This window comes from Muntiacus reevesi, chromosome 3 (genome assembly GCF_963930625.1).
Source record: "Muntiacus reevesi chromosome 3, mMunRee1.1, whole genome shotgun sequence".
Lineage (NCBI taxonomy): Eukaryota > Metazoa > Chordata > Mammalia > Artiodactyla > Cervidae > Muntiacus > Muntiacus reevesi.
In genome coordinates this window covers 59727035-59749169 of record NC_089251.1, presented here as the reverse complement: position 1 = coordinate 59749169, position 22135 = coordinate 59727035, and the positions used below count along the sequence as shown (strand labels likewise).

General features: G+C 42.4%; 1 protein-coding gene across 3 annotated transcripts in view; it reads left to right on the top strand.

Moving 5' to 3' along the window:
* Positions 1 to 4607: 4607 nt before the first annotated feature.
* EVA1A (eva-1 homolog A, regulator of programmed cell death) overlaps positions 4608 to 22135 on the top strand; it is a 69845-nt gene continuing 52317 nt past the window's right edge. The window contains exon 1 of one of the 3 annotated variants that reach the window (XM_065927322.1): positions 4608 to 5438. The gene's annotated coding sequence lies outside the window, so the exon portion shown is untranslated. Of the gene's footprint in view, positions 5445 to 22135 lie in introns of all 3 variants that reach the window. The other 2 variants (XM_065927323.1, XM_065927326.1) reach the window with 2 other exon arrangements.

The following is a 22135-nucleotide window of genomic DNA, read 5'->3' as shown; positions in this document are numbered from 1 at the left end:
CTTCTAATTCCCCACGCCTGCCTATAACTGGAGCCACAGGCCATGTCTGTGAGTATAGACTCCCTCCTGCTTCTACTCCTACCTGGATCATCCTATGGTCCTCAACCCCAGATTGTGTTTCTATTTAACTCAGGCTTAAGGCCAGTCCAGCAGTCCCATAACCAGGGGATTAGCTTCATAAGATAGCCACTGAGTATCTGCCATGGTCTAGGATACAGACTTAATAGCCCCTCCTCACATTCAGTCTAAAGTCTTAAATTATACATACTGCCAGATGGCACTAGTGGTAAAGAACCCACCTGCCAGTCCAGGAGACATAAGAGACACAGGTTCAATCCCTGGATTGGGAAGATCCACTGGAGGAGGGCATGACAACCCCCTCCAGTATCCTTGCCTGGAGAATCCCATGGACAGAGGAGCCTGATCAGCTACAGTCCATGGGGTCACAAAGAGTTGGACACATCTGAAGCAACTAAGCACACATGCACAGACATGGAAAATAGAGGATTCCCTCTTTTATGATAGTTGTGCTGTTAATGAAGTGCTGAACCCTCTCATCTTGGGATAAATCTCCCCATTATGTTTGGCTTCTCATCACAGTCTATAGTTTCTCTCTCCTCATCTCAGTTATGGAGGATCAAGCCATGCATTGCTTGCTTGCTTGCTTGCTAAGTTGCTTCAGTCATGTCCGACTCTTTGCAGCCCCATGAACTGTAACCTACCAGGCTCCTCTGTCCATGGGATTCTCTAGGCAAGAATACTGGAGTGGGTTGCCATGCCCTCCTTTAGGAGATCTTCCTAACCCAGGGATTGAACCTGTGTCTCTTACGTCTCTTGCATTGTAGGTGGATTCTTAACTGCTGAGCCACAGAGGAAGCCCTAAGCCATGCATAGTGTCTTGGTAAGCGGGCAATCAAGGACAACTTATTTTACATATGGGAAAAAGGGGGACAGAGAGTTTTGATGAAGTATAACTGTGACAAGTGAATGGGATCTGAAATAAGAACTCTTGTTTCTATCAAAATGGTGGTGTGGGACCCAGAGGAGTCGGGTGGAGAGGGAGGTGGGAGGGGGGATCGGGATGGGGATTACGTGTAACTCTATGGCTGATTCATGTCAATGTATGACAAAACCCACTGAAATGTTGTGAAGTAATTAGCCTCCAACTAATAAAAAAAAATTTTTTTTAAATGGTGGTGTGGGGGTAAAAGGCTGATGATCAATGTGAACAATGGTGGTGGTCAAGTGTACCACTTGAGAAACTTGGGTCGCAGGGACAAACATCTTCATTTAATGATATCTCAGTTTTCTCATTTATAAAACATGAAAACAAGAGTACTCAACATGTCAGGATGCTGTGAGGGTTAGGAAAAATATATGTGAAAAGAACTGCAGCAGGGTTTGGCTTTTGTAAGTAAGGCAGTAAGTGCAAACAGGTGCAACCACGAAGTGGGTAGCTTTGAAGAGTCCCTTTTCAAGGCTTAACCATATAGTCCAGAGATCTCTTGTGATAGCTTCTGGGAACATCAGTTCCTACAGGGCCCTGGAGCAGTCAATCCAAAGCCCTTCCCTCAGGTTGGTCTCTATGGAAGCATTCTCTTTGAAGAGTGACCCCTAAGACCCCCAAGAGGGTTCTCTGGCCACATATGCCCAGTTGCACAACCAGAGGCAGGGGCTGACCTGGATGCTGCCCTAGGGGTTGCTCTCATCCCTTTATATCTATGATTTCTGAAACTAATTGGACTGTATAAGTTCAACAGTATCTTCTTCATTATAATGAAATGAGGTTATCCTAAGCAGAGTATTTAGCTCAATGCCTGGTGTGTACTAAGCATTCAACAAAGGTTTTATTTTTGTCATTTTTTAGTTGCTAAGTTGTGTCTGACTCTTTGCGAACCCATGGACTGTAGTCCACAAGGCTCCTCTTTCCATGGGACTTCCCAGGCAAGAACACTGGAGTGGGTTGCCTCTTCTTTCTCCAGGGGATCTTCCCCACCCAGGGATTGAATCCACATCTCCTGTGTTGGCTGCTGGATTCTTTACTGCTGAGCCACCAGGGAATAGTTTTAAATCCTAAACTAGGTTTATGGGTCAAAGTGCTTCCAAATTCCAGAGTCCTTCCTCTAGATTAGGAAGGACCAAATCTGGGTTAGGGCCAGTTCATGGAAAGTCTATGCCACCATTATGAATGATATTTATTCATTCATATATTTATTTATACATTTAGTACACATTTACTGAGCATCACTTATGTGTGTTGCCCTTGCTCAGCACATAATTCTCTGATCTTTGGTGCTTATAAATGGCAGTTGCACACAGAGTGTTTTATTAGGAAAACCCACCTCTGAACATCACTTTTCCATTTACCTGCTGATAAAGCTAGCAAATTGGAAGGAGCTCCGATCATGGCACCTTTCAAGCCAAGGTGTGAAATCAAGAGTTAGTCATGTGTGTATTTTACAGATAAGAAACTGAGGCCTGAGAGGCCAGAGGCCCCAAGTTTGGAACAGTACTTCAGAAGCTATCTAAGGCTAGAATCTGATTCCCTGATTAGTTTAGGAAACAAAGGCCCTTTCCAGCAGACTGGTTGCCTCTGTACAAGGGTGAGATAATTGGTCTTTACATTGTCATTTACACAAAGGTGTTCTTTTTTTTCTGAAGAGGTGCCCTTCAAGGTTAAATGAAATAGCATTTGAATAAGTCTAAAACAGTGGTTTTTAACTCTGACTGTATTAGATCATCTGAAAAGCATTTTTAAAACACTGATTTTGGAGCCCCACCCCAGACCAACTAAATAAGCATTTGTGGGAGCAGGGGTCTGGGGACCGCATATTGTTGTTTAAAGCTCTCCAGGTGTTTCTAATTAAAAAGCTCCACAGTCTAATTAATATCCAGTCATTCTTATACACAGTCAGTGGTTTAGAGATCAGTGCTTCTGAAATTCTAATGCACATTTGCATTATCTGGGATCTTGTTAAAATTTAGATTCTGATTCAGTAGGTCAAATGGGGCTGGAAAGTTCCCATTTGCAACAAACTCTCAGTTCATGTTAATAATGTCGGTCCCCAGATCACACTTGAAATCGCATCCCCAGAAGGTGCTCTGGATTCTGGTCATTGACTAGTCACCAGTTCGTCCAGCCAGAGGCCTGGAAATTGCCTCTTTACTTCACCCACTCATCTGTAGCCCATCAGCTCTTGGTCACTAGTTCTTGTCAATGCCAGCCCACTGTTCTCTGTAGCTTGTCAACTTAAATGCACAACAAGAGAATTGCAAGTTTTATCTGCAGTAAAGTGAGAACTGCAACCAGGAGACAGCACCTCAGATAGCTTTGAGAAACTGCTCCAAAGAGGCGGGGGCGGGGGTGGGGGGGAAGGTCAGTATATATGATTTTTTGTGAACAGGGAATACATTCAATCAAACACATTATTTTTCCAGAAGGTTTCTATTAGTCTCGTGAAGCCTTCTCTAGTCGTGAGGAACAGTGTCACCATGAAGGATTTTAGTGTTCTAGATAGGAGGAGATGTAAGAATTGGGCTCATAAAAATCAGCTCCTGAGAATATCTATTTGAAGACCTGTCCTGTCAGTTTTCCTGGGGCACAGATTGCCTTATTTATGCTCCTCACCCTGAACTCCTTCAGGGGATGTTGTAAGTCAGCAGCAACAAATGATTTAATCCTTGTAAAGGTAAATGGCAAGCACCCATGTATGTGTGTTTGTGTGTGTGTGCTTAGTCAGGCAGTCATGTCCAGCTCTCTGTGACCCCCAAAGACTGTAGTCTGCCAGGCTCCTCTGTCCATGGGATTATCCAGGCAAAACTACTGGAGTGGGTTGCCATTTCCTTCTCCAGGGGATCTTCCCAACCCAGGAATTGAACCTGCGTCTCTTGAGTCTTCTGCATTGGTAGGTGGATTCTTTAGCCCTAGTGCCACCTGGGAAGCCCAATCACCCATGGTAAGTGCCAATCTGTAGTTGACAAGTTCTTAATTCTTTCTTGGTAGACTGGTCACCATTCTCTTCCACATTCATCTACCGTCACTCCCCATCCTGGCTGTGTTCTCTGATAGACCACCTCCTGATGGGGGTTTTCCATTCCTTCTTAGCTCTGTGCATGCCTTTTTTACTCTGTAGAAAGCTCTTCCAGTACTTGACCTATCTTGTAAGAGACCACAGAATCCTTGGGCCTCTATCTGCACTAGACACATATTACAATTGTCCAGGAACAACATGCCCTACTGGTTCTTTTCTAAGTTCCTAGAGCCCTGCTCAGCACTTATCAGGCTCTTAAATAAAACAGTCCTTGAATCTAAGAAAGAAAATCCCAAATTTGAATGAGCAAAACCAAACAAAGACATCAAATACTCTCCTCATCAAAATGAACATTCTTTCGAGATTACGCATTAGGTTTTACACATCCCCATTGCGGGGGAGGGGGGAGGAAGTAGCTTAATAGGGGCGCAGGTGTGTCCCTGGTGGTTCAGTGATTCAGATTCTGGGCTTCCACAGCAGGGGGCACAGGTTGGATATCTGGTCCTGGAACTAAGACCCCAAATAGGGAACTAAGTTCAGAAAAAGGAAACAAAACAAAACACTCCCCACACAAAAAAGAGCTCAAAGCAAGCGAGAGGACAGGAAGGAGAGGATGGGATGCTGGAAGCAGCTTGGAGGTCAGCTTTTAAATCTGGGCTGGTCCCAGCAAGGGCGCCTCTCATAGCTCAGTTGGTAAAGAATCTACCTGCAATGCAGGAGACCCCGGTTGGATTCCTAGGTCAGGAAGATCCCCTGGGGAAGGGATAGGTTACCCACTCCAGGATTCTGGTCTGGAGAGTTCGATGGACTGTATAGTTCATGGGGTCGCAAAGAGTCGGACACGACTGAGCGACCTTCACTTTTTTTTTCTTTCCTCCCAACAGGGGAAAAGGGAAGAGCTCTGGGCCAGGGTGGGGACAGTCCACGGTGAACCTTTCAGGGCCCTGGGGACTGTCAGAAGTGCGCGGAGTAGGCAGGAGTTTCGGAGCTTGAACTAACTTGCTGCGGAGGGAGGCGCCGCGAGCCGCAGCCATTCAGGTTTCAGGTCTTTCCAGCGTCCTCAGGGTAGCTGGTTTGGGGAAGGGGAGGGGATGGGAGGGCAGGTCCAGAGCAGAGTGGGTGGAGTGGAGGGGGCAGACTGAAGGAAATGAGACAACCTTTTCCTCCCACCGAATCGTGATCCTCCTGCGTCTGCTGGGGTTACCACCGCCGCCCGCGAGAGCCCAGGCCGGGACCGCGTGCCCACAGGTCTCCACTGGGGTTTCTTTCCGAATCGCCAGTGCCAGCCCCACCTTGGCCACAGCTTTGCTGCGTGCTCCTCTCAGGGATCGGCTCCCGGTACCCCGGCTCCGCCCCCAGCACCCGGAGCCAGGACCCCGGAAGTGCGCGTTGGCGGCTCCGGCGAAGGTAAGCGTTGCGGTTGAGCGCGCTCAGGGTGCAGGGGCGCCTGGCATCCCCAGCGGGTCGTGGCCTGCCCTGAACACCCCTGCTTCGGAAACACGTAGAGCACTTCTGACCTGAGGAGGCTGCTTTGTTCCTGACCCCCTGCCCAGGTGTTGTAGCCTGGGTACCCCCAAGGAACTTTGCTTACTGGCGCTTTTCTCTTTCTTCTTCTCACTTTCCTGTTGCTTCCTACCCCGCATCCCTGCTTCTTTTTCTGGATCCAAGAAGTCTCTGCTCCTTGCCTATTCAGCCTGGCTTCGGAGAGCGAGTCCTTCCCTAATCTCTGCGCCTCTCTCCTCCTCCGCCTCCGAGACCAGGGGCTTAGTTCCCAGCCGGCTACAGTGACTGGCTTTGGGACCTGCCAGGTCCGAAATTTCCTTGGCTCTAGTTGATTTCGTTTTGTTGTTCAGTGGCTCAGTCGTGTCCGACTCTTTGCGACCCCGCGGACTGCAGCACACCAGGCTTCCCTGTCCCTGACCTTCACCATCCCCACAGCTTGCTCAAACTCATGTCCACTGAGTCAGTGATGCCATCCAACCATCTCCTCCTCTGTTGTCCCTTTCTCCTCCTGCCTTCAGTGTTTCCCAGAATCAGGGTCTTTTCCAGTGAGTCAGTTGGCTCTTCCCATTAGGTGGCCAAAGTATTGGAGCTTCAGCCTCAGTTCTTCCAATGAATATTCTGGGTTGATTTCCTTTAGGATTGACTAGTTTGATCTCCTTGCAGTCCAAAAGACTCTCAAGAGCCCTCTCCACAGTTAAAAAGCATCATTTCTTCCATGCTCAGCCTTCTTTATGGTCCAACTCTCACATTCACACATGACAACTTAAAAAACCATAGCTTTGTTTTATGAATATTTTAAGCCAGCTTTTTCACTCTCCTCTGTCACCCTCATCTAGAGGCTCTTTAGTTCCTCTTCACTTTCTGCCATAAGGGTGGTGTCATGCATATCTGACATTTACCAGACTCCTTTCCAGGAACTCAGCCTGTTACACGCTTTTGGTGGCCCCCGAAATAAAAATGGATGGGGGGAGGGTGAAAAGGTAGTTGGTGGTCCCTAAATCCTTAGGGGGGATGCTCTGCTCGTGGAGAGGAGTGTAGTCAGCTTCTTGCAGTTCTGACTGGGTTTCCCAAGGATTAAGGTGTGGGGGAGGGGATGAGCACTGAATGTGGGATTCAAGGGTGGAGGGTGGAGGTAAGGAGGCTGATTTGGAAGGAGAGGGGAGGAAACCATTTTGTGTAAGCTTGCCATTTTGCTCTTATTAACTACCTGAGTTCTCACATCAAGCCTCTGAGTAGGGACTCCTATCCCTGTTTTACAAAGGGGCAAAGTGAGATGCACAGAGGGTGAGTAATGCTGCCAAGGCTATGCAGATGGGAAGGGATCCAGCCAGGATTTGGGAATCAGCTGGTTTGTACCAAGCATACCCACATCCTCCCCTACAAAGAGTTCCTCTATCCAGTTTGAGCAGAATACCAACACCTATCCCTGGGTCAAACTACATGGGACCAGGCTTTTTACTTTTTGAGCAAATACATCTTGATTCTATTCAAATCCAAATGATTTATTTAGTACCTACTATCCTCACAATTCAGTGGAAAGCACTGAAATTTCAGCTTGAAACCTCACTCTTGTATCTTCTGCCCGTCATCCAATCTGTCATCAAATATGTAATTCTTCCCCAGAAGCATGTCTTGAGTCTCTCTCCCCAAAAGACTGTTAGGCTTGTTGGCTAACCTAAACCCTAGAGTGGGACCACTAACATTTAAATCCTGCATGAGGTCTTACTGTAGTTTTCTGTGTCTGGAAAGTAGGGATGGGAGGATTTGAAGCAGAGGCTGTCAACTAGGGTTTCGGTTTTGCCTCCCAAATGGTATCTGGCAATTTCTGGAAACATTTTTGGCTCTTAACATGCAAGTGTTAGTGTCCTCCCACCCCCAGGTGACAGAAGAGATGAGAATCTGCACATGTTTTATGAGCACCGAGGTAGATCCTGTGCATATTAAAATTTGAGAATCACTGTCTCACAGAATAAAGTCTAACCTCAGATATTGGCCTACATGCCTGTTCACACTGGTCTCAATTTACCTTCCCAAATTCATCTCATGACACTTCCTATATGCACTTTCTATTCCACCCAACTTCCTATTCTTTTGGTATTCTAAGTCTTGACTTTTTGGAATGCCCGTCTTTCTCCGTGGCTGGCAAATTCCTCATTATTCTTTGAGACCAGATCTCAAGTCCCATGCTGGGTGAAGCATAGTTCAGCCCCTACAGGTGGTTTGGTTTTATCCCTCCCTGCTACCCTGTCCCCAGCCCTCCTCTCCCGTTTTTTCTTTTAATGTAGCTCTCCTGTAGTGTTCACTGGGCTTTATAGGGATCTCTTGTTCATCCCCTGACTGGTCTCTACCTGGAACCTAGCACAGTGCTGTCCTCAAGCTGGTGGTTAAACTTGCAAGCTTTGGAATCAGGCTGCCTGCATTCAAATTCTGGTTCTGCCACTTTGTGACCTTGAGACATTGACTCAGTCTCTCAAAACCCTGTTAACAAAATAAGAAGAAATAGTCGGCCTTCTCTGCGGACGAGTGTTATCAACTAGTGGGATAATAATTGTTCATATTAGCACCGAGTGCCAGGACAGGGTTCAATTTTAGCATTTTATATTTTTACTAATTTAATTTTTATGAGGACCCTATTAGGTTAGTACTAGTGTTACCCTATTTTCCAGGCAAAGAAATGGTATCCCGGGAAGCTAAGCAGTTTGCCCAAAGTCACACAGCTAATGTAGGCCAGGATTCACCAGACATCTGGACTGTAAAACACATTCTGGTAAAGGCCTTAAACCACATATAGTAAGTGCTATATAAACATGAGCTGGATTTGTTGTGTACATTGATAAGAGCCAAAGTCTATTGGGTTTTTCAACTGCACCGCCTTGTGATCTAAGACTGTGCCTTTCTTTTTACAATTCCTGCTCCTTTCCTCTCCATCTTGCCCCTAACCCAGTCACAGAGGGACAAGACATTGGGGTCAGTCTCCTGTCACAGTTCTAGGTCAGCACCAATGAACTTGATGCTAAATGGAGCCTTTTGTGAGCCAGGTCAGGGTCAGAACAGCATTCACTCTTTGCGGATGGGCCCGTGGAATCAGCACACTTGCTGGAGGTGGGAGGTGCCGAGGAGGAGTTAGGAGCTACCTGACTCCAGCTTTGTCCCTTCTAAGCATTTTGTGTTTTGCAGTGTGTACCTAGCACATCAGTACTGTGTTAAATCAATCAGTGAATGTGGGATGAATGGGTGAATGGCACTAGGTGGATCTCCTGCCTATACTTGATGATGCAGAGTATGCTTTTTCTTCAAGTGTTATATAGTAAAAGTAAAACTTGTTAAGAGAATTTAATGACTTGCACGGAGTTTTTAAGAACCAGATTTGGAACCTGTCACTGACCACTTATATGAGTTATGTGTGACACTGGATACTAGGTTACAGCTGATCACTTTATTAACTCAAGATCCTTTTCCCTGAATGTAGCCCTGCCTTTGAAAGCTGAAAGCTGAACCCCCTCCTTGCTGGTCCATTGGCCACTTGCTGTATAGGCCAGACTGTCTTACACAAATACCTGCACATTTGTGTTCTCTGGCTCCTTTCACAGCTGACTCAGACAGTTGTGATCCCCCTGAGTTTGCTTGTTTTGGCAGCTTGTCTCTCAGACTTTAGTGGAGTGAGGTTACCTGGTATGTGCAAGGCTTTGAGGTTTTGTTAGGAGGTCACAGAAATACTCTAGTAAGGCTGCTTTTGGATGGAGCAGGGTGAGAACTTCCCTGTCCATCGACATGTTACAGACCATTCAGATTCCCTGTAGCACTTCAGACCAGACTCTTACTGCCTCTGGTGGTAATGCTTCTGGCATTATCCCCTTTCCTGGGTCACCAGACGACTGATCTGAGAAACACGTTTCCCTCAAGTGCTAATGACTGGAGCGAAAGGCCAACTCACGATTTTGGGAGCATCACTTGTATTTTCACTGAGGCATTTATCTAGAAGATAAACTAGCCCAGGAGGGGAATGTCAGGCCCGGCACTATGTTTTCAGGCCTCTGATGTCACAGCTTGGCTGCCATCATAGGTAGTACCTCTTAACCTCTTCTACCTCTCAAGTAGGAGCTTGCTGGGTTTGTAGGGACTGGTAATCATAAGTGACAGATAGAAAGCTGTATGTAACTGGTATATAGCTAAAGAAGGGCCTGACAGATGGATAGGTGCATGGTGACTGGAGGACAAGAGATGGGTCTGGGAGATGGCTCTGACTTTCCAGCAGTCCAGGAATCTGTTTCTACATTTGGGGAGACAGTGGAGTGGGCTCAGGTATGCTGAGCTCTTTGAATGGTGGTTCTCCCTTCTGTTTCCTCCTGTGGCCGTGGAACCAGAGCCCAGGGGGAGGGACAGTGTGTACGGTAAGCAAAGAAACCAGAGTCACGAGGTTGTGCTCAGTGGTTGTAGGTTTGTTTGTTTGTTTTCCTTCAAAGCCCTGGTTAATAAACTGTGTGGATGCCTCCTCCTGAGTCTGGACTTTTGAACATTACCTTTAGAGAAGCCAAAAGTCTGTCTGAATTGATAAGTAATTGCTAAGTTTCTCTGGACTTAGGGAGGAAGAAAGCAAGAGAGAGAGACATGAGAGAGAGCTAGGGCACACTTGATCTATCAGGTCTATTTTTTGTAAAATCCAGCATGTGACCTAGCAGATCACTGTCATGGCTGATACATTTCCTGGGAATCATGTTCATAGTTGCAGTCCTTTTCTTTGATCCAAAAGCCTTTTGTCAAAACACACCTCAGGTGCTAGGTACATATGTTTGTTGAGTAGACAACTGATATAAGTGCTTCTATAGGTCATTCCCAGATTTCACTAGTTTATTTACCACTTAGTGACACCCTCTTCCCCCTCCCCGCATGCAAGAGATACTTAGTGAGTGATAAACAGTGAATGAATGCACTAGCTTGAAAGTCACATCTTGAACCTCAATATGTTCATGCCCTAAATGGGGAGATAGACAGCAAAACCAGCACAGCACAGTGGAGCAGTTCTGTGACAGAAAATACAGATGTGGAGGAAGACTAAGTCTATCCAGGGGTCAAGGGATGGAGGCAGAGGGAGAGGAGGTCTCTTTGTGGAACATTCTTCCTCCATGGAAAGTGGTCCCATAGGTGGTTCCTAGTGGTCAGTTGCAATAAGAGCACCTGGGAGTAGGTGCCAGAACCCATGTTAAAGGTTTTATGTGCCTTTATTGCGTTGATCCTCGTAACCATCCTCTGAGGTCAACATTAGAGAGGGAATCAGAATCCCATCCTTAGCTAAAAGGCAGATCTGGTATTGGATCCAGGCCCCTGGACTCTGAGCCCTTCAGCATTGCTCCAGACAGTGTCAGGGTGGTCATATTATCATCAAAGCCAATTAGAAAATCTAATTTTCAGAAAAGAAAGTATAGGTGTGTGGGTTTTTGTGGTCTGGGTGGGAGTGGCCCTTTCCTCTATGTTTTTCCCCCTTTCCCTCTCCCTTGCCTGATGTCTGAGGCCTGGACTTGTGAGAACTTAGAAGCTTAGATGCTGAGAAGCTTAGACGTCTAAGAAGTCTTAGATGCTTAGATGCTTAGAAACTTAGAAGTTAGACGCTGTCTGCTCTGGGGATCAGCACCTCTTTTTTCTACCTCTTACTTCCTCTTTCATCACCTAGGCATCTTGCACTTTTTTCTCCAAGGTGAGAGGAGGTGGAAATGCTGCTCAGTAGACAAGTAACCATAGAGTTTTGAATAAAAAAAAGCTTTCTTAAAAAAAAAAACAACTCTGCTGTAGTTTAAGCCTTTCCCCTTCGCCCTGTGCCATCCTGCCTGTGTAACTCGGATGGTTAATAGTAGGAGGAAACTGACTTCAGGAGCCTTGTTTCTACACCAGGGACCCTTGATCAAAAGGGCTGCCAAAACTTGCCTTACCCTAAGGACCTACACAAATCACAAATATGGCTGGCTTGTCTTTTTGCTTGCTCATATTGGCAAGACAGGCCACAGCAGCCCATGATAAGTGGCTGGAAGGGCCTCTTATTGCAAGACACGTGCACGATTTTCCTTAAGTGCCTATCCTATGTTCCACTAGGCTGAGCAACCTTTGATGTTAGTTTCCTTCCCTGCTGGAGTACACTTTGAGGACCTCATGAAAATACAGAAAACAATGACTTGGATGTATTAGAGTCTGGAAAAGACACTCATAAAAGTGAAGAGTGAGCCTGTAGATAGCTTTGTATGCTCACAGAGATAGCTTGGTGGCCTCGGTTTGTCTGCTTAGCTCAAACCGTCAGTGTTTGGGCTTCCCAGGTGGCTCAGTGGTAAAGAACCTGCCTGCCAATGCAGGAAACACCACAGAGTCAAGTTCAGTCCCGTGGGTTGGGAAGATTCCCTGGAGAAGGAAATGGCAACCCACTCCAGTATTCTTGCCTGAAGAATCCCATGGACAGAGGAGTCTGACGGGCTACAGTCCACGGGGTCACAAGAGTTGGACCCAACTGAGCACAGATGCTACATGTCAGTGTTTACTGACACCTCATGTCCCAGACATAGTTCTAGGCCCTAGGGTTGTAGAGATGAACAAGATGTTCTTCCTGCCCGTCAGGCTTCTTTGCCCATGGAGTTTTCCAGGCAAGAATACTGGAGTGGAGTGCCATTTCTTACTCCAGGGGATCTTCTCAACCCAGGAATTGAAACTGTGTCTCTTGCATCTCCTACATCGGCAGCTGGATTCTTTACCACTGGCACCAAGTGGGAAGCCCCAGTGTAGCCCCAATTATTACATTACTATCCTATATTGTAGTAGCATTACTATATTACTGTCTTGTATTACTATGCTATCCATCTCTCTCATTAAAGTAAATTCTCTGAAAGCAAGACATGTGTGCTTGTGCATGCTGAATTGCTAAGTCATGTCTGACTCTTTATGTCCCTATGGAATGCAGCCTGCCAGGCTCCTCTGTCCATGGGATTTCCCAGGCAAGAATACTGGAGTGGGTTGCCATTTTCTTCTTCAGGGGATCTTCCTAACCCAGAGATCAGACCTGCATCTTCTGCATTGGCAGGCAAATTCTTTACCACAGCACCACTGGGGAAGTTATTTCTCTACTGATCTCCAGTAGCATATTTGGCACCTACCGAGCTGGGGAGTTCCTCTTTCAGTGTCCTATCTTTTTGCTTTTTCATACTGTTCATGGGTTTCTCAAGGCAAGAATACTGAGGTGGTTTGCCATTCCCTTCTCCGATGGGCCACATTTTGTCAGAACTCTTCACCAAGACCTGTCCATCTTGGGTGGCCCTACATGGTATGGCTTGGTTTCATTGGGTTAGACAAGGCTGTGGTCCATGTGATTAGATTGGTTAGTTTTCTGTGATTGTGTCTCCATTGCTTGTCTGTAAATAGGTTCTTCAGTGCTATTTTTCTAGATTCTGTATATGTGTATATTCACAATCAATAGCCAGACAAAAAATAAAAAATAATTACAATTGCAGGCTGCAATGGAAACATGATTAACTTAACAATATTAAATAATTACATACAATTTGAGGGGTCAAGCAGAATGATGTGCGAAGTGGACGTACATATATTCACATGTTTTCATCTGCCCAGCCAGTCTTTGTCTTTTGATTGGTGCATTTAATCCATTTACATTTAAGATAGTTATCAGTATGTGATCCTATTAGTGTTTTCTTAATTGTTTTGGGTTTATTTTCTGTAGGTCCTTTCCTTCTCTTGTGTTTCCTGCCTAGAGAAGTTTCTTTAGCATTTGTTGTAAAGCTGGTTTGGTGGTGCTGAATTTGCTTAACTTTTGCTTGTCTGAAAAGCTTTTGATTTGTCCATCAAATTTGAATGAGAGTCTTGGGTAGAGTATTCTTGGTTGTAGGTTATCTTTCATTACTTTAAATATATCATGCCAATCCCTTCTAGTTTGTGGAATTTCTGTTGAGAAATCAGCTGATAATCTGATGGGAGTTCCCTTGTATGTCATTTGTCATTTTTCCTTTGTTGCTTTCAATATTTTATCTTTGTCTATAATTTTTGTCCGTATTAACGTGAGTCTCAGTGTGTTCCTCCTTTGGTTTATTCTGCCTGGGACTCTGTGCTTCCTGGACTTTGTTGACTATTTCCTTTCCCATGGTAGGGAATTTTTCAGCTATTATATCTTCAAATGTTTTCACAGGTCCTTTCTCTCTCTCTTCTCCTTCTGAGGCCCCTATAGTGTGAATGTTGGTGCACTTAATTTTGTCCCAGAGGTCTCTTAGGCTGTTTTCATTCTTTTTTTCTATATTCTGTTCTGTGGCAGTGATTTGCACCATTCTGTCCTCCAGGTCACTTATCTGTTCTTCTTCATTAAGTATTCTACTATTGGTTCCTTGTAGTGTATTGTTCATCTCTGTTTGTTTGTTCTTTCACTTTTCTAGGTGTTTGGTAAACATTTCTTGCATCTTCTCAATCTTTGCCTCCATTCTTTTTTCCAAGATCTTGGATCAATATCGCTATCATTATTCTGAATTCTTTTTCTGGAATGTTGCCTGTTTCTAATTCACTTAGTTGCTTTTCTGGGGTTTATCTTGTCCCTTTATCTGGGACATAGCTTTCTCCCTTTTCATTATGTTTAACTTTCTGTAATATGGTTTTTATTTTAGCTGCTTGGTGACCTCCAAAAGGGTTTATGTCAAAGGGGACCTTCAAGCCTTGCTGCTGCCATGCCCCTTTCCTGGTGGTGAGCCCCTGCCAACCCACACCTTCACAAGAGGCCCTCCAACACTAGCTTTGGTTCAGCAGCCTGTGGGGGTCACTGCTCTTTTCCTCTGGGTCTTGGTGTATGCAAGATTTTGTTTGTACCCTCCAAGACTGGAGTCTCTGTTTCCCTTAGTCCTGTGAAAAGTGAAAGTGAAAGTCGCTCAGTTGTGTCCAACTCTTTGCGACCCCATGGGCTATACAGTCCATGGAATTCTCCAAGCCAGAATACTGGAGTGGGTAGCCTTTCCCCTTTCCAGGGGATCTTCCTGAGCCAGGAATTGAACCAGGGTCTCCTGCATTGCAGGCAGATTCTTTACCAACTGAGCTATCAGGGAAGCCCTGGTCCTGTGGAGTCCTATAATCAAATCCTGCTAGTCTTCAAGCTCAGATTTCCTCAGGATTCCTAGTCCCTTTGTTGGATCCCTAGGCTGGGGAGCCTAACGTGGGGTTTAGAACCTTCGCAACAGTGGGAAAATTTCTTTGGTATTATTGTTCTCCAGTTTGTGGGTCACCCACCCAGCAGGTTTGGATTTGATTTTATCATGATTGTGCCCCTCCTACTGTCATGCTACAACTTCTTCTTTCTCTTTGGATGTGGGGTACATTTTTTTGGTGGGTTCCAGCCTCCTCCTGTTGATGGTTGTTCAACAGCTAGTTGCAGTTTTGTTGCTCTCGCAGGAGGAGATGAGTGCACATCCTTCTGTTCCACCAGCTTGAACAGGAAGGCTTAATTTCTAACTTTTTTGAAATTTAACAAAAAAAAATTTCTTTTTTTCTTGATGAATCTGGCTAATGGTTTGTCAGTTTTGTTTATCTTCTCAAAGAACCAGTTTTTAGTTTTATTGATCTTTCTTATTGCCCTTTTTTTTTTTTTTCCATTTATTTCTGCTCTGATTTTATGAGTATTTCCTTGTACTAACCCTGGAGTTTTTTGTTTCATTTTTTTCTGGTTGCTACAGATGTAAGGTTAGATTGATTGTTAGATGGTTTCCTTGTTTCTTATTTTTTCCCTTTTTAAAAAAGTTCATTTTTAATTGGAAGAAAACTGCTTTACAATATTTTGTTGGTTTCTCCCATACATCAACATGAATCAGCCATAGGTGTACATGTATCCCCTCCCTCTTGAACCTCCCTCCCACCTCACTCCATCTCTCAGCATTGTCATAGAGCACCAAGTTTGAGTTCTCTGAATCATGCAGGAAATTTCCAGAACAAAGTTAGTGGAGGTGATGGAATTCTAGCTGAGGTATTTCAAATTCTAAAAGATGATGCCATGAAAGTACTGCACTCAATATGCCAGTGAATTTGGAAACTCAGCAATGGCCACAATACTGGAAAAGGTCAGTTTTCATTCCAAGACCAAAAAAAGGGAGTGCCAAAGAATGTTGTAATAAACTACCTTACAATTGCTCTCATTTCACATGCTAGCAAAATTATGTTCAAAATCCTTCAAGCTAGGCCTCAGCAGTGCCTGAATCGAGATCTCCAAATGCACAAGCTGTATTTAGAAAAGTAGAGGAACCAGAGATCAAATTGCTAACATCTGCTGGATTATAGAAAAAGCAAGGGAATTAAAAAAAAATCTACTTCTGCTTCATTTGACTACAAGAATGCTTTTGACTGTGTGGATCACAACAAACTGTGGAAAATTCTTAAAGAGATGGGAATGCCAGACCACCTTAGCTGTTTCCTGAGAACCCTGTATGCAGGTCAAGAAGCAACAGTTAGAACCGGACATGTAACAGTGTATTGGTTCTAAATTGGGAAAGGAGTATGTCAAGGCTGTAGATTGTCACCCTGCTTATTTAACTTATATGCAGAGTACACCATGCAAAATGCTGGTCTGAATAAATAACAAGCTATCATCAAGATTGCCAGGAGAAATACCAACAACCTCAGATATGAAGATGATACCACTCTAATGTCAGAAAGTCAAGGGGAACTAAAGAGCCTCTTGATGAAGGTGAAAGAGGAGAGTGAAAAAGGTGGTTTAAAACTCAACATTCAAAAAAACCAAGATCATGACATATGGCCCCATCACTTCATGGCAAATAGATGGGAAACAAATGGAAACAGTGACCTATTTTATTTTCTTGGGCTCCAAAGTCACTGTAAATGGTGACTGCAGCCACGAAATTAAAAGATGCTTGCTTCTTTGAAGAAAAGCTATGACAAACATAGACAACGTATTAGAAAGCAGAGACATCACAGTCAACAGAGATCCATGTAGTCAAAGCTATGGTTTTTCCCATAGTCATGTACAGATGTGAGAGTTGGACTGTAAAGTAGGCTGAGTATCTAAGAATTGATGCTTTTGAACTGTGGTGCTGGAGAGAACTCTTGAGAGTCCCCTTGGACAGCAAGGAGATCAAACCAGATCAAACCAATGGAAATCAACCCTGAATATTCATTGGAAGGGATGATGCTGAATAGGGATGATGCATGATGCTTGACCACCCATGATGCAAAGAACTGACTCATTGCAGGGTACCCTGATATTGGGAAAGACTGAGAGCAGAAGGAGAAGGGTGGGACAGAGGATGAGATGGTTGGATGGCATCACTGACGATGGACATGAGTTTGAGCAAGATCTAGGAGTTGGTGATGGACAGGGAAGCCTGGTGTGCTGCAGTTCATAGGGTTGCAAAGAGTAGCATGTGACTTAATGACTGAACAACAATAATCTATTTTACATATGTTAATGTTTATGCTTCAATGCTACTCTTGATTTGTTCCACCCCCTCCATTCCCTACTGTGTCCACAAGTCTGTTCTTTATGTCTGCGTCTCTATTGCTGCCCTACAAATAAGTTCATCAGTACCATCTCTCTGGATTACATATATATGCATTAATGTACAATATTTATTTTCTCTTTCTGACTTAACTCTATATAATAGAGTATGTTCATCCACCTGATTAGAACTGACTGAAATGCATTCCTTTTTATTGCTGAGTAATCCATTGTCTATATATACCATTCATCATATGTACCATCCATTCATCTTAATGAATGTCTATTCATATCCATGGACATCTAGGTTGCTTCCATGTCTTCACAATTGTAAATAGTGCTGCAATGAACATTGGGGTATGTATGTCTTTTTCATTATGGTTTCCTCATGGTATTAACCCCAGTAGTGGGATTGTTGGATCATATGGTAGTTTTGTTCCTGGTTTTTTAAGGACTCTCCATATTGTTCTCCATAATTGCTGTATAAATTTCCATTCCCACCAACAGTGCAAGAGAATTCCATTTTATCCACACCCTTTCAAGTGTTTATTGTTTGTAGATTTTTTGATGATGGCCATTCTGACTGATGTGAGATGATACCTTACTGTTTTTTTGATTTGCAATTCTCTGATCATGTGTGATGTTGAGCATCTTTTCATGTGTTTATTAGCCATCTGTATGTCTTCTTTGGTGGAATGTCTGTATTGGTCTTCTGCTAACTTTTTGATTGAGTTGTTCGTTTTTCTGGTATTGAGCAGCATCAGCTTCTTGTATTTGGGGGGAATTAATCCTTTGTCATTTTTTCCTTTGCTATTATTTTCTCCCAATCTGAGGGCTGTTTTTTCACTTTGTTTAGAGTTTTCTTTTGCTGTGCAAAAGCTTTTAAACTTAATTAGGTCCCACGTGTTTATTTTTATTTCTATTCTTGAAGGTGAGTCATGGAAGATCTTGCTGTGATTTATTCAAGGAGTGTGCTGCTTATGTTTTCCTCTAAGAGCTTTATTGTTTCTGGCCTTATATTTAAGTCTTTAATCTATCTTGAATTAATTTTTGTGTATAGTGTTAGGAGGTGTTCTAATTTCATTCTTTTACATGTCCAGTTTTCCCAACACCACTTACTGAAGAGGCTTTATTTTCTCCATTGTATATTTTTGCCTCCTTTGTCAAAGATAAGGTGTGTGGGTTTATATCTGGGCTTTCTATCTTGTTCCTTTTGTCTACATTTCTGTTTTTGTGCCAGTACTGTGCTGTCTTGGTGACTGTAGCTTTGTAGTATAGTCTGAAGTCAGGAAGGTTGATTCCTCCATCTCCATTTTTCTTTCTCAAGATTACCTTAGCTGTTCACAGTCTTTTGGTTTCCATACAGATTGTGAAATTTTTTGTTCTAGGTCTGTGAAGAATACCATTGGTAGTTTGAGAGGGATTGCATTGAATCTGTAGGTTGCTTTGGGTAGTGTAGTCATTTTCACAATATTGATTCTTCTAATCCAAGAACATAGTATATCTCATCTGTTTGTGTCATCTTTGATTTCTTTCATCAGTGTCTTATAGTTTTCTGCATACAGGTCTTTTGTCCCTTTAGGTAGGTTTATTCCTAAGTATTTCATTCTTTCCGTTGCAATGGTGAATGCAATTGTTTGCTTAATTTCTCTTTCTGATTTTTCATTGCTAGTATATAGAAATGCAAAGGATTTCTGTGTATTAACTTTATGTCCTGCAATTTTATTATATCCATTGATTAGCTCTAATGATTTCTGTGTATAGTCTCATGTCATCTGCAAAAAGTGAGAGTTTTACATCTTCCTTTCTAATCTAGATTCCTTTTATTTCTTTTTCTTCTCTGATTGCTGCGGCTAGGGCTTCCAAAGCTATGTTGACTAATAGTGGTGAGTATGGGCACCCTTGTCTTGTTCCTGATCTTAACAGAAATGCTTTCAGTTTTTCACTGTTGAGAATAATGTTTTCTGTGGATTTGTTGTGTATAGCCTTTATTATGTTGAAGTAGGTTCATTTGGTACTTACTTTCTGGAGAGGTTTTTTTTTTTTTTTTTGATCATAAATGGGTGTTGAATATTGTCAAAAACTTTCTCTGCATCTATTGAATTGATCATATAGTTTTTATCTTCAATTTGTTAATATGATATGTCACAGTGATTGATTTGTATATATTGAAGAAACTTTGCATCCCTGGAATAAACACCACTTGATCATGGTGTATGATCCTCTTAATGTGTTGTTGGATTCTGTTTGCTGAATTTTGTTGAGGATTTTTAAATGCATCTGTGTTCATCCATGATTTTGGCCTGCAGTTTTCTTTTTTTGTGTGATATTTTTGTCTGGTTTTGGTGTTAGGGTGTTGGTGGCCTGGTAGAATGAGTTCAGGAGCTTTCCTTCCTCTGCAATTTTCTGTAAGCATTTGAGCAGTATAGGTGTTAGCTCTTCTCTAAACTTTTGGTAAAATTCACCTGTAAAGCCATCTGGCCCTTGGCTTTTGTTTGTTGAAAGATTTTTTATTGAAGTTTTGATTTCTGTGCTTGTGATTGTTCTATTTGTATTTTTTATTTTTTAGCTTTTAGTTCAACTTTGGAAGGTTATGCTTTTTCTAAGAATTTGCCCATTTCTTTGTGGTTGTCTGTTTTATTGGCATATAGTTGCTCACAATATCTGTTATAATCCATTATATTTCTGTGTTGTCTGTTGTAACTTCTCCTTTTTCATATTTAATTTTATTGATTTGAGTCTTTTCCCTTTTTTTCTTGATAAGTCTGGCTAATGGTTTGTCAGTTTTGTTTATCTTAGTTTTAGTTTTATTTAGCTTTTAGTTGTATTTGTCTTTGCTATTGTATTCATTTCTTTTTCATTTATTTCTGTTCTGATCTTTTTTATTTCTTCTACTAACTTTTGGAGTTTTTTATTCTTCTTTTTCCAGTTGCTTTATGTGTAGGGTTAGGCTGTTTATTTGATGTTTCTCTTGTTTCTTGACGTAGGTTTGTATTGCTGTAACATTCCATCCTAGCGCTGGTTTTACTGCATCTCTTAGGTTTTGAGTTGTTGTGTTTTCATTGTCATTTATTTCTAGGTATTTTTTAGTTCCTTTTTGATTTCTTCAATGACTTCTTTGCTTTTCAGAAGTGTATTTACCACCTTCCATATGTTTGGTTTTTTTGTTTTTAACATTTATTCCCCCTGTTTTGATATCTAATCCTGTAGCATTGTGGTCAGAAAAAATGTTTGATACAATTTCAAGTTTTAAAAATTTATGAAGGCTTGATTTGTGACCAATGATGTGATCTATTCTGATGAATTGTCCATGTGCACTTGACAAAATAGTGAAATCTAGTCTTTTTGGATAAACGTCCTGTAGATATCAATTAGGTACATCTGGTCCAACATGTCATTTAAAGTTTGTGCTTCCTTATTAATTTTCTGTCTGGAAGATCTGTCCATCCGTGTTAGTTGGGTGTTAAAGTCCCCACTATTATTATGCTGCTGTCGACTTCCCCTTTAATAGTTTTTAACATTTGCCCTATGTCTTGAGGCGATCCTATGTTGTGTGGATATATATTTAAAATTGTTATGTCTTCTCCTCGGATTGATCCCTTGATCATTATGTAGTGTCCTTCCTTGTCTCTTGAAATGGTCCTTATTTTACTTTCATTTTTTAATGATGAGTATTACTATTCTTGCTTTCTTTTGATTTCCATTTGCATGGAATAATTTTTTCCAGCCCCTCACTTTCAGTCTGTATGTGTTCTTAGGTCTGAAGTGGATCTCTCATAGATAACAGCATTGGGGTCTTGTTTTTTTATCCATTCAGTTCTCTGTGTCTTTTGGTTGGAGCATTTAATCCATTTCCATTTAAGGTGATTACTGATATGTATGATCCTTTTACCATTTACTTTATTGGTGAGTGTGTTTTTGTAGGTCTTTCTTTTTCTCTTGTGTTTCCTGTCTAGAGAAATTCCTTTGGCATTTGTTGTAAAGTTGGCTTATTGGTGCTGAATTCTTTGAATTTTTACTTATCTGTAAAGCTTTTGATTTCTCCATTGAATCTGACAAAGCAAAGTCTTTGCTGAGTAGAGTAATTTTGGTTGTAGGTTTTTCCCTTTCATCACTTTAAGTATATCTTGCCACTCTCTTCTGGCCTGCAGAGTTTTTGTTGAAAGATCAACTGATAGCCTCATGGGGATTCCATTGTATGTTTTTTTTTTTTAATTTTCCCTTGTTGCTTTTAATATTATTTCTTTCTGTTTGCTTTTATTAGTTTGTATAATAAGTGTCTTGACATGTTTCTCCTTGGATTTATCCTGTTTGGGACTCTCTGGGCTTCCTGGACTTGGGTGGCTATTTCCTTCCCCATGTTAGGGAAGTTTTTGACTATAGTCTTCTCAAATATTTTATCATACCCTTTATTTTTCTCTTTTTCTTTAGGGACACCTATACTTTGAATGTTTGTGTGCCTTATGTTTCCCCAAATGTCTCTGAAACTGTTCTCATCTTTTCTTATTCTTGTTTCTTTATTCTGCTGTTTCAGTTACTTCCACCATTCTATCTTCCAGCTTGCTTATTCATTCTTTTGCCCCAGTTATTCTGTTATTGGTTCCCTCTAGTGTATTTTTTGTCTCATTGTTCATTGCTGATTGCCTATTCTCTAATTCTTCTAGGGCCTTGTTACGCATTTCTTGTATCTTTTCAATCCATGCCTCCATTCTATTAATCTGTGCCTCCATTTTTATTTCCATGATTTTAGATTATCTTTAGTATCATTACTCTGAATTCTTTTTCAGGTAGACTGCTTATTTCCTTTTCATTTGTTTGGTCTTGTAGGTTTTTACCATTTTCCTTCATCTGCTGCGCATTTTTTGTATCTTTCCATTGTGTTTAATTTGCTGTGCTTGGGATTTCCTTTTTACAGGATTCTAGGTCATAGTTTCTCTCATTTATGGAGTCTGCCCGCCGTGGATGGGCTGGACCAGTGCCTCATGATGGTTTCCTGGTTGGGGGGATGGGTGGTTTTGTTCTAAGACAAATGGTAATAGCAATACTCCACAGACAAGAACACCCAAAGAAGCTCACATGCTCACAAAGGGAAGAGACAGAAAAAGAGAACAAAAAAGAGAAAAACAAGAACCAA